Source organism: Physcomitrium patens, chromosome 20, assembly GCF_059467195.1.
Source record: "Physcomitrium patens ecotype Gransden chromosome 20, ASM5946719v1, whole genome shotgun sequence".
NCBI classification, from domain to species: Eukaryota; Viridiplantae; Streptophyta; class Bryopsida; order Funariales; family Funariaceae; genus Physcomitrium; species Physcomitrium patens.
This window is the reverse complement of record NC_143429.1, coordinates 5,159,064-5,178,068: the sequence shown is the minus strand read 5'-3', so window position 1 is coordinate 5,178,068 and position 19,005 is coordinate 5,159,064.

Below are 19,005 nucleotides of genomic sequence, written 5' to 3'. Positions count from 1 at the left end.
TAGCACTATGAGATTTTTTTTTTCTTATTTAATAAAATTGAAAAGAAAGAAATTTAACATATTGATTAATGTTTGATATGTCTTTGAATTATTATAGAATTTTATTTTTAAAAAATTGATTTAACTAATTATAATTAAATAAAAAATAATAGATTTCTAAGTGTTTTAAAAACAATTGTGTAGAAATAAAATAAATTAGGATTAAAAACATGTATGACTTTATATAAGATGTTATTACAACTTAAATTGCTATTATATCTATTTAAAAAAGAAAATTAGTGAATATAATTTAATTTTAGCATGCAAAACTTCATTAAAGGAAGAAAAAAGGGCTTATAGAACCATATTAGCATCAAATCCTAAAGGATATATATTTTTATGAATATTTTTTTAAAATAATAAATCTAAAAAATGTTTTGAATTAATAATTTAGTCATGTATGATGAAAATAAATAAATGAAATAAGAAAAATTATACAAGTAAGATATAAATAAATTTAAAATAATTAATAAATAAAAATAAATTTAAAATCCTTATATCAAGGTTAATATGCAAGAAGGGTATTAATAAGGCTAAAGCAGTTTCAATCTTGGATCCTTTTATACTACCTACCAAAAAAGTCAAGTTGAAGCTTTTTAAGGATCATAAATTATGAGACTAAAATAATTACTTTTAAAATTTCTTTTATATTAGTTTCTTAAGATAAAAATTAATAAAATAATATTTTAATTATTTGGCATATATTAAAAAATAAAGTTTAAAGATATATTAAAAAGTATATTTTTTATTTTTTAAGGATATTATTATAAATTTAATGTATTTTTATTAATTATTATTATAATTAGTTGTTTAAGAAATATAGGAATCTATTGTATATTGTATATTTAGATAGCATCACAAAATAAGTTTTATTATGATTATTATTATTATTTATTTTAATAAATATATTTTAGATTTTATACTTTAAATATATAGGAGCTTATATTAAGTACTTCTAAAGCTAGAAAACTAAATTTTTTGTATTTTGTATGAGATTATATAATAAATTTATAAGTAAATAAGTTAAATAAAAATTATAGATATTTTATGTGAATTTTTAAAAAATAAATGATAGAAAAAGATATAAATATAATTCGAATAAAATTAATAAAAAATAATAATTTTATTATTTTGATTTATTATATTTTCACAAATATACACAATTATAAAGATAAGAAATATTAAGTAAATGATGAATGTAGATAGATTTAATAACATCTTTTGGCAAAGCTTCTTAGAAGCTTATAGATACAAGTTTAACTTTAAATGTGTTTGTAGTTGATTGATAGATTAGAAACTTAGCCAACAAGTTATTCACATGTTTTACATGTTGGTAGCTTATGATAAACATTAACTATCTAGCACACATATGAGAAACTTGTCTTGTAAACTAGACACACATTTGACAAATTAAACATGAATTAGAGGTCCTATAGAACATCACCATGTAGCTCCTAGTTAGATAGTATATATGGAGACAAAAATAAAGCCTTTTTTATTCTTATTAATACCTTTTTAGTCCTTATTGTAGTTTCAAAACTTTTTAGTTTGCTTATCTTTAATAATAGCCATTTTAATTTAATATTATACCAGCTTCAAATGATTTTTTAGTCTTTTCAAATGATACAAGAGTATATTGATCCTTTAGTTCTTTAAAATTCACGTCCTTGTCAATTTGGCAAAAGTACTAACTCAATATTTTTGTTTTGTTTTAGAAATAAGTGAATTAGCACACTTCTATTAATATATTTTGAAGGTTGCAAATTATCCACCTTTAAACTAATACTTAATTTTTTAACACAATTTTTTTTTTTAATAAGAGTGGACTATCATTCTTTGTACAAATTTTCATTAGATATTAAAGGTTGTGGATTATTCTTTTGTAATTTGACATTTGAATTTGTTTAAATTTTCTAAAGAAGAAAAAATTATAGATGTTATAGATGTTATTCTTGGTAGAAGTGAAAATAGGTTTGCAACTATTATAGATCTTTACAAGCTTAAAAAATCTCTAAGGATAGAAATCTTTTGTATTTCTAATGTGAATCATAGAAATATAATTCCTACGCTTATCGAAGAAGTCAACAATGACGTTCAAAGTCTATACCAAGAAATTGTGAAATTGAGATAACTAAATAGAGCAAGTTTATAACTAAATCTAAGAAGTTTTGCTACTAAAAGTATTGGAAAGAATTACTCTAATGGATTTATTGAAGTTAGATTCATAGATGCACTTCTATCTGAAAGTGCTTTCTTTTAATTTGTATCTATAATAATATAAAGATTTACAATTATTTTATGATTTGAATTTATTCTTAGAAATTTTTATAGCCACATTTGAAAAATTAATTAAAAAAAGATTGCAAAGATCAAACTCCTATCTTATATGCGTTTATAGATCATGTTCAACCATCATATATGCTATTGAATTCTAAAACCTTACTTCCAATGTGGATTGAAATAATAAAGCCTTTATCAATCAATTTTAGTATGGATTAAAAGAAAATATTAAAGATTTATTGTTAATAATGTCAAGAGCAAGCTCATTAAAACAATTTATTACTCAAGCTATTCCATGCAACAATCAATTCTTTGAAAGATGCAAAGAACAAAGATTTAGTTGGAGTTGTATAAGTCAAGTCATAGTAATACTTTGTAAGTTTTTGAAAGCTTATTCATCAAAGCTAAAGCTCAAGAAAATTAATATTGTATATTTTAAACTTCTTATTAAGCAAGAAAAAACTTGATATCATTAAAAAAGTTTGTGCATAAATTTTAGAAAATTCAAGCTAATTACTCAATATTATCCAAAAAAACAATGTAATCAAAAAATGAAGAATAGTATTGCCAAAAAAAATGATATATTAGAAACAAGTTTATCTAACTACAATAAAGACCTTGCAATTGAAATCTTATGCAACACCTAGTTAAAGTCTTATTTTTTCTTCAGATCCTTCACTTTGTTTACAATAGAAGTTTGTTTAGAACAAAAAAATTACAAAGTCTTTTTTTTATTAGATTTAGGAGCCTCAACTTCTTTTATAAACAAAGACTTTGTTAAAAAATAAGAAATACTTTTAATCAAGAAAATCAAATTAGTGCATGTAGAAATAATATATAATTATTTATTATTTTGTACAAATATTATTCACAAAATTATTTATTTAGATATAGCAATTAATAGTCATAATAACTTAGTAATATTTAATATAATTAAATCTTCCTCCAAGATAATTATTTTAGAATTATCATGATTAATAAAATATAATTCTCAAATAGACTAGAGTTCTTGTAATCTTAAATTTTTTTATAATTCAGCATAATATTTTATTAGTAAAATAAAAATCTATACGTCCAATACAACCAAATTTTTATTAATAGGTGCAAGAACTTTCATGCATGTATGATGTAAAAAAATTACCTTTTGCCATATATGTCACATCCATTTTTGATAGTAGAAAGGTTATAAGTGGTATTCCAAGTTAATATTAAGATTATTAAAATATTTTTGAGAAGAAGAATATATATATTCTTTTAAAGCACTGTTTTCATGATTTTTCAATTGATCTTTAAGAAAGAACTCAACGACTATTTGAACTAATCTATAACTTATCATAAAATAAATTGGATACATTTATGGAGTATATTAACAAGAACTTGGCTAATAACTTCATATGCCATTTTAAATCTCTAATAAGAGTTTCTATCTTATTTTTAAAGGATAAAGATAGATCATTGCAAATGTATATAGATTATTGACAACTCAACAAGATTACTATTAAGAATATGTATTCTTTACTTTTAATTTTAAGACTTCTTTATGAATTAAATCAAAAAAGATCTATACAAAAATAGATCTATAAGGAGCATATAACTTGGTATACATAAAATAAAGAAATAAATAGAAGATTACATTTTGAACTAAATATTGGTATTTCAAAAATAATATTATGCTTTTTTGACTCACAAATGCATTAGCTACTTTTCAACAACTAATGAATAATGGTTTTCAAGAATTTCTTGATGATTTTATCATCTATTATTTAGATAATATTTTAATCTATTCAAAGAATAAAAAAAAAATGAACTTCATATTTGTCTTGTATTATTAAAACTTAGAGATACAAGACTATATGCTAAGATAAAAAAATGTATTTTTCATACTACTTAAGTTGATTTTTTTGGATGCATTATTTCAATTGATACCTTATAATGGATCCTAAGAAGGTTCAAACTATTATAAAGTGGAAGGTTCCAAAAATAATAAGAGATTTGTAATATTTTTTTGGAATTTTCTAATTATTATTGAAGCTTCATAAAAAAAAAAAAAATAAAAAAAAAAAAAAATTGTGGTTCTTTTTACATGTCTAAAATATAAAGAAAATTTTGGAATAAAGAAACTAAAGCATCTTTTGAAGCCTTGAAGACAACATTTATTTCTATACCAATATTATATTGTATCAACTTTTTTAAAGAATTTTTTTATAGAAAAAAATACATTAGACTTTACTTTTAGGGCTTTGTTTTCATAAATAGAAGCAAATGACAAATTTTTCCTAATAGCTTTTTATTCCAAGAAATTATCACTGGTCAAGTTCAATCACAAGATCTAAAATAAAGAACTTTTTGCAATTATGGATTTATTTTAAGAATAACATCATTACATAGAAGGCGCTTCTAATTCAATCATTGAATATGTAGATTACAAAAACTTCAAGTATTTCCTGGTAACACATATTTTTAATTTTTATCAAGCTTTTTATAGCATATATTTTTTAAGATTTAATTTTAAAATCTCTTATTGATTCAAAAAACAATAAGGTTTCTCAGATACATTTTTTTAGATATTTTTATCTTGCACCAAAAGAAAGAAATGCAGCTTTCAATCAACAAAAAATGATTTTCTTAAAGTTAAAGCATTTTTATCTTTGAGCCATAAAATCATTCTAAGTTTTAAATAAAATAATTCTTCTAAGTTTGATGATACTTTTAAATTTGAGTTCAAGAATAATCTATTTTATTTTAAGAAATATTATTTATTTCAAAAAACAAAGCACAATTATATTTTATTCAAGATCATTATAATTTTTCAATAATATGACATTTTAGATATAATAAGACTTTTAAGCTAATATTTAGAGACTTTTAGTGGCATCAAATGTAGAAGGTAGTCAAAGAATTTGTACATTCATGTAAATTTTTTTTAAGATTAAAAATTCCTTATCATCAATCTTATAGACTTTTTCAGCCATTACCTATTTTGAAACAACTATGGTCTTTTGTTTCTATAAACTTTATTATAGATCTTTGAATCTCAGATTCTTATAATTATATATTTTTAATAGTAGATAATTTTATCAAGATGACTTATTTTTAATACCATGTACAAAATCTATCATAAGTGAAGAAACAACTAAGCTTTTTATTGATAATATGTATTATTAGAATAGATTATATAGGAATATTATATTGAACAATAAGATTTAATTTTTATAAAGATTTTAAAAAATTATTTTTTAAATTCGAAAGATTGATATTAAATCATATTTAATTTTTAATTATCAAATCTATAGACAAAAAGATCTCATAAATCTAATTTTGGAATACTATTTAAAATATACCATCAACTACCAACATGATAATTGAACAACTCTTTTATTATTAATAGAATTTTTTTATTATCATATGATTTATTTTTCTATTTAATATTTTTTTATTTATTAATCGTGGTTATTATCCATAATTTGATATTTTTGGCTTTTCAAAAGTTAATAATCTTGAAATAAAAGATTTGACAAATTATTAGTAAAGCTACATGCAACAATGAAGGCACAACTAAAAAAAGCTTAAGAACTATAAAAAATTAACACATATGCTTCTTGCAAAGAATAACCTTAATTCTATGTTAACAATAAGATGTGATTACTTTGTTGTAATATAAAGACTTTTTGCCCTTATAACAAGTTGGATTACAGAAGACATTGATTATTTTTTATTTGTGAATAGATAAATCCAATTGCTTATTCATTACACTTTCCAGAATCTATGAAGATCCATCATATATTACATGTGTCTCTTTTTAAGCTATATAAGATTATATATGTACCAAGAAAAAGACAAATATTACCTCCTCTTATATGATTTGATAATAATGAAGAGTTTAAGATTGACGAAGTTTTAGACACAAGGCAACACCAAAATATGTTTGAATATCTTGTTCATTGATACTAATATGATATTAGTAAATGAACATTATAACCATCAAAGAATCTTGCAAATGCAATAAAGAAGGTTGATTCTTTTCATCAATCACATTTATCAAAATCAACAAGAAGAATAACAAATCTTTATTATATAAAATATATGTCTAGAAAGATTGCATTCTACCTTCTATCTTTCTTTGTAGTTTCTATGTATTTGTGGCATTAAAAAGATGGAGAACCAATAATCAAGAGATTTAATTAAAGAGCTATTGTTTATTGATTTAATAAAAAAGACATAGTGACTATTACAACCTTTTGTCAAGGACAAGAACTCGATGTAAAAACAATTCAAACAAGTGAACCTTCACTCAAAGAGAGGTAACAAAATATATATAAACAAGTATATATATTGAAAGAGAAACTAGAATGGCTATTGCCAAAAGACAAGAAAACTAGAGACCCTTGAAACTAGACTGGAAGCAAGAAAGGAGTTGACAAGACTGAAGAAGCCTTCACTCTTGTCTCTATATATACTATCTAACTAGGGGCTACGTGGCGATGTTCTATAGGACCTCCAATATGTGTTGACTTTGTAGAACACATGCCTTGACTTACAAGGCAAGTTTTTCTACGTGATCTTCAAGCTAACAATATGTGTGGCACATGGCCAACTTGTTGACCACGTTTCTAATCCAAAATGTCAATTAAAAACACCTATGAAGTCAAAGCAGCATCTATGAAGCTTCTAAGAAGCTTCCATATTAAATACTATAGAATTAATTTACTTTTACCTATTTTTACCCACTTCTACCTATTTGTATATGTAATTACTAGCTTACATGATTATGTCCATGACATTACCCCCCTTCTAGGGACGAGTTCCACGAGGAGCGGTCATCATAAGTTGAGGAAATCTATGATGTGACGAATTGTATTCGCCACATACTCTGATCTTTGTTTTCTTCGAAGATGATTGATAGGGCCTCTCAACCATCGGTAGTGTCCCATACTAGGGCGGGAAGACCACCCAGTTATTTGATCATTGTTGAGGCCTTCGTAACTTCCTTTGAATAGAATATTTGGAACACCATCAAGAGTTGTTCCTACCTCTAGCACAATCACCAAACATCGAGAGTCCCTTCCCAAATCGTGATACCAAACGCGTTGTATCTCGCCATCTATTCGAGGAAGAACATGTCGTTCTTGAAGATCTTCATCTCGATTGCGTCGTCTTGAAGGTTGTGACAATTGTAATGTCTCGTCCGGTAGATCAGCAAATGAAGGCTCTTGAGTCAAATCCGCTGGTTGTTGGTTCTCCATCTCCTGAGCATCACTACTACAAAGAAGCAACGAACAAGAATTGAAAGTAGAATGTTATCTTGGTGAGATGTTGTTTCTTTTATAAAGAAGGTTTTCATCTTGATTTTGATGGATGTCGTCGATGAAAAATTTCCACCGCCTTTGTTGCATTTATAAGATTCTTTATTGACTCCCATGTACGTTCACTAATACCATATCCGCGCCAATGGACAAGATATTCTAATTTATTTCGGTGCCGCCTTGAATCTAAGACTTCTTCTATTTCAAACTCTTCATTATTGTCCACTTCTATATGAAGAGGTGGAGCTTGTTGTCTTCTTGATATGTCCACTGTCTTGTATGATTCAAGAAGAGACACGTGGAATATTGGATGGATTTTCATTGACTCCGGTAGATGTAAACGATATGCAACTGGATTGATTTGTGCAGAAATAGAAAATGGTCCCAACCTTCGATAGTCCAATCTGTCACAAGGACAAGTGGTCTTGATATTACGGTGAAGTAGCCATACCTTATCACCAAGACAAATGATGGTTTTTCCTTTCGATAGACATCCACATTGACCTTTTGTTATTCTTGAGTTTCTTTTAATTGTGCCTTCATCGTTGCATGTAGCTCTGATAAATGAATTGCCAAATCTTTCGCAGCAGGATTATCAACTTTTGAAAAGTCAAAAGTATCAAGTCGTGGATACTAACCATAATTAGCAAAGAAAGGTGTTTGTTTTGTAGAGGAATGTACCGTATTATTGTAAGCAAACTCTGCCAATGGCAAAAGAGTTGTCCAATCATCTTGTTGGTAATTAATGGTACATCTTAAATATTGCTCCAAAACTTGATTAACACGCTCCATTTGTCCATCAGTTTGAGGATGGAATGCCGAAGATAGTTTTATATCCACTTTAAGAATCTTGAAAAGAGTTCGCCAAAATCTTGATACAAATTGAGTTCCCCTATCTGATATTATATCCATGGGTAATCCATGATAGTGATAGATATTGTCAAGAAAGAGCTTAGTTGTTTCTTCACCTGTGATAGATTTTGTACATAGTACAAAATGTGCAATCTTGGTAAAACGATCTACTATCACGAATATAGAATCATAAGAACCTGAGATTGGAAGATCCGTGATGAAGTCCATAGAAACAGAAGACCGTGGTTGTTCTGGAATGGATAATGGCTGAAGAAGTCCAAAAGGTCAATGACGAGGAGTTTTCGATTTTGAGCAAACATCACATGATTGTACAAAATCTTTAACTGTCTTCCATATTTGAGACCACCAAAAATCCCTAGATATCAGCTCTAAAGTCTTATTATATCCAAAATATCCTGCTACTGGGAAGTCGTGACGAGCTTGAAGAACACGTAAACGTGCTTCTCCTTCTGAAACATATAAGCATTCTTCGAAATAGAATAGGTTGTTCTTGAATCCAAATTTAGAGAGATCATGAGATTTAGAAGAATTATTCTTGATATCATAAACAAGAGGGTCTGAAGACATACTTAACTGGACTTGTTTAAGAAAAGTTAAATCAACAGTCAATGTTGATTTTATTGCTCAAAGATGAAATTACTTCGGTTTCAAGAGAATCATTCTTTGTTGCTCAAAATCTGCATCTCCTTCTTTTGGTACAAGATAAGAACGTCTAAACAAGGCATCGGACAAACCTTATTGTTTTCCTGGCCGATAAGTGATGATGAACTCGAATCTTCATAAAGACATGCTCCAACGAGCTTGGCGACGATTTAATACGCGTACTGACATAAAATATTCGAGGTTCTTCTGATCCGTATACATGGTGACTAGACTGGAAGCGCCTTCTAGATAATGACGCCATTCTTGAAAAGAATCCACAATTGCAAGAAGTTCTTTGTCGTAGATCTCATAATTGATTTCTGCTACTGAGAATTTTCTTGAATGAAAGGCTACTGGATGAAGTTTGTCATCTGTTCCCATTTGTGATAAAATTGCACCCAGAGCAAAGTCCGATGCATCTGTTTCCATAAAGAAGGCTTTGGAAAAATCAACATGATATAAGATTGGTGCAGAAACAAACGTTGTCTTCTAAGATTCAAAAGCAACTTCCGCTTCTTGATTCCATTGGAGTTTGTCTTTACAAGTGAAACGTGTAAGTGGAGCTGTAACTCGAGAGAAGTCTTTGATGAAGATCCGATAGTAGTTGGCAAATCCCAAAAAACATTGGACATCTCTTACCATTTTTGGGATCTTCCAGTCTATAATAGTTTGAACTTTCTTAGGATCCATCATAAGTCCATCATTTGAAATGATGTAACCTAAAAAATCGACTTGAGTAGTATAGAATACACACTTTTCTATCTTGGCATAGAGTCCTGCATCTCTTAATTTTTGTAACACACGACGAACATGAAGTTCATGTTCTTCTGGATTCTTAGAATAGATCAAGATGTCGTCTAGATAATAAATCATAAAATCGTCCAAAAACTCTCGAAAAACATCATTCATTAGATGTTGAAAAGCTGCTGGTGCATTTGTAAGTCCAAAAGGCATGATGTTGTATTCAAAATGTCCATACCTAGTTCGAAACGTAGTCTTCTATTCATCTCTTTCTTTGATGTGTACTAGATTGTATGCTCCCCAAAGATCTATTTTTGTATAGATCTTAGCTTGATTCAGCTGATCAAAAAGTCCAGATATTAAAGGTAGTGGATACTTGTTTTTGATGGTAATCTTGTTGAGTCCTCGATAATCAACACACATCCGCAATGACCCATCTTTTTTCTTCACAAATAGAATTGGAGCTCCTGCCAGAGATTTAGAGTGGCGTATGAAATTCTTAGCTAGATTTTCTTCAATATACTCCTTGAGTTCAGCCAACTCATTTTGTGATAAACTGTAGATTGGTCCGAATGGCGGTTGTACTCCTTCTTGAAGGTCAATTGAGCAATCATAGGGACGATGTTCCGGGAGTGTATCCGCATTCTTTTTTTCAAATACATCTTGAAATTCTTGATATTGGCTTAGAATGCCACTTGAAGTCTTTTCACGAGTAGAAACGGGTGTGGCATAAATAATATATGGTGATTCTTTCATAGCAGCATGCAAGAAAGCTTTTGCACCTATAAATACGGATTTAATTGAATTGGACTTACGACTCACTACTTGATTAACTACACTGTTAGTTATACTTTTAGAGAAAGTAAGAGTTTGGGAAATCCAATCTATTTGAAGGTTGTATTTTTCTAACCACGATGAACCTAAAATGACTGAATTAGAGGGAGATTTAATGATATTAAATACTACAAAACTATTATGACCATTGATTATTAGTTCTATAGGAAGGATTTCGTGAGTAATATCTCCAGAAGACAATGGACGACCATCTATGACTTCTACATGAACAGGTTTAGTTTTCTTTATTAAAGATATGCTATGTCTTTTAGTAAATTCTTCATCTAAAAAACACGCTAAGGCTCCTGAATCTAACAAGGCAAAGACTTTGTAATGTTTAGGTCCTAAAATAACATTTAATGTAAAACAAGGAGAGGGCTCTGAGGAGAGAATAGGACCTTTACTAGATGTTGTGCAAGGTTCCAGCCACACAATCTCTATTGTAGCTAGACAAACTCGTTTTTCGACATATTGTCTTCTTTCACAGCCATACTCTTCATTTTGTAATTGCGTCATTTCTTTGGACTATGTTGAGCAGTGTGCTTTGCTTCTCCATAATATAAACATAATCCTTCTTGACAACGATGAGTCTTTTCTTGCTCAGTAAGAGGTTTGAAACGTACTGCATCAATTTGCATATCCTCTACTTCTGAATGTATGTGTTGAAGAGGTGTTGGTGTTGCCATTGAATTATAGTAACGTTGAGGTCCACTTGTACGGTTCTCATATCGAAATTCAAAAAGGTGATTGTCGCACTTCACAGCAAAGTCAATTGCTTGACTCAATGTTTGAGGATCAGGTAAGTTGAGCATTAATTTTTTTACCTCATATTGTAATCTATAGAAAAATTGGCTAATAAGTGCAGCATCATCCCACTTGATATCAGTTGCAAGTTGTCGAAATTGTGAAGCATATAACGTTACTAATCGATTGCCTTGTCATAAAATATGGATCTTATTGGTTGCAACATAAATTGCATCATGTTCTCCATACATGGATCAAAACTCCGCCAAAAAAGCCTCTAGATTATACAATATTGGATCTTGTCGTTCAAGAAAAGATAAAAACCACGATAGTGCTGAACCTGAAAGAAGCATACCAATGAATCTAACTTGCGATCCTGAAGTTGGATAGCTTTGGGGTTGAAGTTCAATCACAAGTTGCACTTGATTGATAAATCCTCGAAACTTAGATCTGGTGCCATCAAACTTCTCAAGTAGGGCAATTCTTGGTTCTCTAACATTTGAAGGGCGTTCCACCGTAGGAGAAAGGATATGGTTTGGTGCAGATGTTGAAGCAGCTCCAACCATTTCTATATCTTCACTTCCTGCCAATCTTGTTGCTGCTTGTGATAGTAAATTAAGTTGATGCATTGCAAGCATTAACTCCCTCAATTGCTCTTGCATTTATGCCATTACACTCTTCATTTCAACAAGTTCTGCCATAATAACACTTAGAAGAGAGAAGATGTCTTATATCGCTCAAAACAAATAGAAGAGAGGACTTGAGAACAAAGAAAATACTAAGGACAATATTAGTTTAAAAGAAGGTAATCCACAACTTCTAATATGCTTATATCTTATCAAGAAAAAGGGGTAATCCATTCTTAATCAAGATTAGACAAAACTCTGATATTGTAGGTGTACACTTATCAATCTGTCAAGGACAAGAACTCGATGAAAAAATAATTCAAACAAGTGAACCTTCACTCAAAGAGAGGTAAAAAAATATATATAAATAAGTATATATATTGAAAGAGAAACTAGAATGGCTATTGCCAAAAGACAAGAAAATTAGAGACCCTTGAAACTAGACTAGAAGCAAGAAAGGAGTTGACAAGAGTGAAGAGGGCTTTACTCTTGTCTCTATATATACTATCTAACTAGGGGCTACGTGGCGATGTTCTATAGGACCTCCAATATGTGTTGACTTTGTAGAACACATGCCTTGACTTGCAAGGCAAGTTTTTCTTTATGTGGGCTACATAGTTAGCTTGATCTTCAAGCTAACAACATGTGTGGCACATGGCCAACTTATTGACCACGTTTCTAATCCAAAATGTCAATTAAAGACACCTATGAAGTCAAAGCAGCGTCTATGAAGCTTCTAAGAAGCTTCCATATTAAATACTATAGAATTAACTTACTTTTACCTACTTTTACTTACTTCTATCTATTTGTATATGTAATTACTAGCTTATATGATTATGTCCATGATACCTTGAAGACAACATGATAGAAATGAAGATTCTTAAGAATAATATATTTTCTCTCAAATAGATGGTGAAATATAATATTATTGTATTTTAAGAAATTTGCTTGAAAATGCACAATACACCTTAATGTAGACAATAAAATAGAACTTGCAACAAGAAAATCTTAAAAAATCTAATAGATTATTAAACAAACTTCAATTAAATTATAAAAATACTAATTAAATTTTAATTAAATTTCAAAATAATCTTAAAGAATTTACAAAAAAAATATTAAAAAATAAAAATTAAAAATTAAAAAAATATCAAAGAAATATTTTTAAAAATTTTAAAATAGAAATCTTAACTGAATCTTAATTAAATTTAAAATAAATCCAAAATAAATTTTAATCAAATCCTAGACCAAATCCTAGACCAAATCCTAGACCAAATCCTAATACAACCTTAATGCAATCATAACCAAACTTGAATCAAATTCTAATATAGTCTTAAATCAATCCTAATTAAATTTTAAATCTTAATCCAAATTTAGATCAAATCTTAATCAAATTCTAAATCTTAACTTAAATTTAGACCAAATCTTGATCAAATTTTAAATTGTAATCAAATATTTAGACCAAATCTTAATAAAATCTTAACAAATCCTGTCAAAGTCCTAAAAAAATTCTAAATCCTAAAGAAAATTAAAATAATAATAACTAATCATTGAATTATTGACTTTAATTCAAAAAATTTAAACTTCTCACTAACTAAGTTGGCACCGAGAAAAAAAAATTGAATAAGATTGAACATACCAAATAAAAGATAATTCCTAAAATTAGCTCAAGTATATAATAATATTATATATATATATATATATATATATATATATTTGACTAATAATTTATTATATCTACAAGTGATAATTTATGAATTTAATATTATATCTACAAGTGATAATCAATGAGTTTGTGATTGGAATTATTTTTATTACGTGCTATAAATTTGAATATGATCAAATGCTTAGATTGAAGATTCTTGAAGTTCAAGTGGGTTGTAGTCTTAGAAATAGAGTTTTGAGGGTGAGTAAGGATTTCTAAGTTCTTTAACAATTTTCTAATTGGATTAAAATGAAATATGCATGTGTAGGTAGTACATCTGATTTTTAATATATATGTGAATTTTGAGAGGTATTTAATAGTAGAATTAAGAGATTTTAGCTTGAAGAGATTGGAATTAAGATTAGAAAAGGAGGCTAGCCAATACTTGAGCGGATTTTAGGATTTGTCTTCTATTTGGTAAGTTTGATCTTCTTAAAAATAGTTATACTTGTTGTCAGCTTAATTATTGAGACATGTATAAATTTTAAGTTGTAATCAATTATTTAATTATTAATTATAATTTTTTTAATCTACCATAGGATTTATTAAAAATTTTATTTAAGATTTAAGGTTAGTTTAGAATATAAGATTTTTTAAAGATTTATGTAGGATTAGATTAGAATTTAATTAAAAAATTCTAAGATTTATTTAGGATTTATTTAGGATTTTTTGATATTTTTTTATAATTTATTTAGAATTTTAATTGAACTTGATCTAAAACAGGTTCAATCTATTTCAAGAGTTCAAAACCCTTCTAATCCATAGCAATATAAAACCTCATTACAAAGTAAGACAAAATGGACTAGAACAAAACTGAATAAAACTAAACAGAATAGGATACAAAAGACAAAATTGAGCAAATTGAAATATAACAAAACAGAATTGAATATGAAGATGCAAAACCAAATTTGTATGAAGAGAAAAGATCTAAAGCCATATTTGACTAGATGCTCTTGAAGGCCTTAGTCAATCCTATTTATATTTTATTCTATCACCCTAGACTTTCTATAATATTTTTAGATGATATACTCCATTTAGATAATTGCTCTAAATTCCTTCTAAAAGGTTCCATGTTGGATCCGACCTAGTCTACTAACCTAGCCTCAATTCTACAAACTTCTATAACTTCTCAAAGATGGTTCTAACTATCTATCCATATGTGTCAATAATATAAATATCTTATCTATACTTATGATTAATGTTTGATTATGTTTGTTAAGCTTTAATTGTAATTTATATATGATTCTATTAGGATTATTAGGACTTGTTGTTGCAATTTTTTTTTTTTTTTTTTTTACCTTCCAAAGCCAAGTGCTTGGCGCATTCTCAAGCAAAACTTCACGTAATATGATAATGTGTCTCACAAATTGAATACATATTAGAGAACCTATAGAATGTTGTCACATAGCTCCAAATTAGATAGTATATATGGAAGCAAGAGTGAAGCCTTTTTTACTGTTGTTAATATCTTTCTAGTTGTTATTTTTGTTTCAAGACTTTCTAGTTATTATTCTTGTTTCAAGACTTTCTAATCTTTTTATTGTTAGCAATAGCCATTCTAATTTAATATTGTATAGACTTTGAAGGATTTTTAAATCTTTTTGAGTAACACAAGAGTATGCTAATCTTTTAGTTCTTTAAGATTCATGTCCTTGACATGTATCTTCTTTAACATAATAGTTCAACTTAAAGATTGAATTGTGTATATCTTAAAAAACATGAATCAAGTTACATAATGTTAATTTTTTTCTATACATTAAAGCTACTAAATTTATAATTATCATTTTATATTCTTTTTTATCTATTAATATTCATTATAAGATTTAAAAATAAATATGCAATAATATACTTTTAAATAACAACTAAAATTTAGGATTTTTAAATATTTAATTTTTATTTAATTTTTATAATAAATAATACAATATTAGATTTAAATAATAAAAAAAATCTTAGATATAAAAAATTTATAAAATTATAATAAATATGTGATACAAATACAATAAAGATAGACTAAATCTAAGTTTTTAGATGACAAAAAAATGAATTTTTTATTTGAAGTTGACTATTCAAGTATCATAACCATTATTAAAAAAAATTGAATATCTTTATAAAAACTATACATTGAATTTGATGCTATTATTGTAAAAATATAAGAGTATTGGTTGTAAGTACATGTGTTTATATATATATATATATATATATATATATAAAACAAGATATAGTGATGGACTGATGGTATTAAATTATGTTAAAAATATATCAATATAATAAGAATAATATAATAATATTAATCAATATTTAATTAAATTCCAAAATAGTCTTAATTTTTTAAAAAAAAATCTAAAAAATCATAAATTAATCTTTAAGAAATATATATACTATTTTTTTTTAAAAAAATTAAAAATAAAAACTCTAATTGAATCCTAACCAAATTTTAATATAATCTTTAATAAATCTTAATAAAATCCTAAACCAACTCTAACCAAATCCTACAAAAATCCAAATCAAATCCTAATGAAGTCCTAAACAAATCCTAAAAAAATCATAACCAATCCTAATCAAATTCTAATGAAATCCTTACAAAATTCTAACCAAATTCTAATGAAACTCTAAATCAATCCTAACCTAATCCTAATCAAATTCTAAATAAATTCTAACCAATTTTAAACCAAATTCTAACCAACTCCTAATGAAGTTCTTAGCCAATCCTAACCAAGTCCTAAACAAATCCTAAAGAAATCTTAAGTCAATGCCAATCTAATCCTAAATAAACCCTAATGAAATCCGAATGAAATCCTAAATCATAAAGATGCTCTCAACAATCTCTATAACACCTTCAACCTAAATCTACATATTGTTGTACACTCACATCTGACATATGTCTTAAAGATATAAAATTATAGTATTACCCATAAAGTATATGTAGTTAAAACATTGTATCCTGAATGACAAAAGCAATATTAAAATTCGATGTTAGGAAAAAACTTAGAACCTTTATGAGACTCGAAAAGTACAACAAAGCACACTCACTGACACACAAGCTGTGCAATCGATTTTACTCAAAAACTTTGGTACTAAATTAAAAATAAGAATCTAACGTTGCGCGGCAATATAAATAAATATATTCCTAAATATTTTAATTCCAGTAACAGGTACATACATTAAAATATACATTATCAAATCAAAAAATAAACATTCATTCCACGATAAAATTAGAAAAAATGTATACTAGTGATGTATAAATGTAAGCATACATGACTATGACTGTGACTATGAGTGTATGTACCTGTCTAAAACTACACACACAAAAAGAAAAAAAAGAAAAGAAAAGAAAAGAAAAGAGAAAGTAAACAGAAAAAAGTACATATTAAAACGGAAAATGATAACGACAACAGCAAATATAAAATCAACATGTTTATGAAAAAACAATACTAACAAAAACAAGTTACCAATTTTGAATCATGATACCTATAACAAAACAAATACATGTATAAATGTAAATAAAGTTCTTCAAACCACCATCAATAATTTATAAACCAATATGTAAAATACAATGGATTTAAATGCCAGAGTGAGTTGCAAGCATAAAACTAAGACAGGGCAGAGCAGTTCCCATGATGAACGAAACAATATGCATTCCTCCGCTAATTCACAAATTCATCCATCCAACAATCCATCCATCATTCCAAGGTGGAATAACACACTCTCGCTGTCTACCTGACGTCTCTTTAGGTCATCTCGGAATGCTAACAAACGCACACCTGGGTCTCCCTCCCTCCCTCCTTGCCTGCCCACATCATCCATCGCCGATGGTGAAGTGTAAGGATAAAGGTTGCAAAGCAAAGAGACCATTCAAACTTATGATCTCGACTCATTGCAGGAGGACACGACGCACGGTCATTGGAGGGAACCAGGGACCAACGCCAAAGGCTAAGGAGAAGGAATGAATGAATGATCACGAAGCAAGCAAATGCAGCATGGCACAGACACAGCCCATCAATAAACAAACACACACACACACACACAACCGGGTCTGGGAGGAAGGGCCAGGCAGATATTTCATCCATCCATAAATCCATTCATCCACAAGAGGACACGTGACTGAGTGAGAGTCCAGGGAGTGCCATCCCCAAGCCCGCACCCAACCAGCCAATCCTCCTCCTCCACGGATGAGGGTCCCCAGTGCAGACGACGGTGGAGCACGAAGAAGAGAACAAGAAAAGAAAAGCGGGCGAGAGAGAGCGAGAGAGGGCCAAGGCAACGAAGCCAAAGAGCACTCACTCGTCAGAAGATAAAAAAAAGGACCAAAATCTTCCGCCATTCCGGCATTCCCTCGCCACACTGGGACCAGCGGGGGCGCCACCACCAACCCCAACCCCGTCTTCTATTTTTGCCCTCGCAACATTACTCCTGCCACACGCGGGAGGGAACCAGGGAGCACATCACACCAACACAAACGCAACGCAACCCAATCATCCAACTACAACTGCAACAACGCAGGCCCAGGCGCAGGCGCAGGCGCTGAGGAGGAGAGAAAGAAAGAACGACAGAAAGAGAGGGAGAGAGAAGCAGGAGGAGCATCGTCATCAGCAGCAGCAGCGCATCCCCTCGCCACGGCTCCGGCAACGCTTCCCCAGCTATCACAGCCATTCTGGAGGCAACCCCGCGGAAACCTGCTGCTGCGTCACCACGTCACTCTCCACGGAGGGAGGGGGGGAGAAAGAGAGCAAGCCAGCCAGCACCCCGGTCGGTAGAGTACGGCCGCACTGGCCAGCTTGGATGCGGGCAGCAGCAGCAGCATCATCGCGCAACGTGTTAGGGTGCCGCGGAGGAGTCGCAGGAGTTCTGGGGCGGGCGACGTCGCACGCCCAGGCCGCGGATGGGCTTGTGCAGGAGGCAGGACGCATGCTGCTGTTTATGCGCAGTCTAGTTTTGCGAGGGCTGTCAGGGGGTGGCTGTGCTGCGGGTTCCGCTTGCAGGCACATCGTTGCGGGTGCGAGTGGGTGGCAGCAGGCGGAAATCGGCCGGCGTCGGGCCGTCTGGTGCAGTCGGGTAGGTTTGCGGACGGGGCGCAGGGCAGTCGGCCGGGACGCAGCGCGGCGCTGGATCTGCTGTGGTTGCGGTGGTTTCGGGTATGCGCAGGAGGTGGTTTTGGCGGTGCGAGTGCGGCGGGGCGTGGTGCGTAAAATGGCCGGCTGTTGGGTAGCTCGTGGAGCGAATG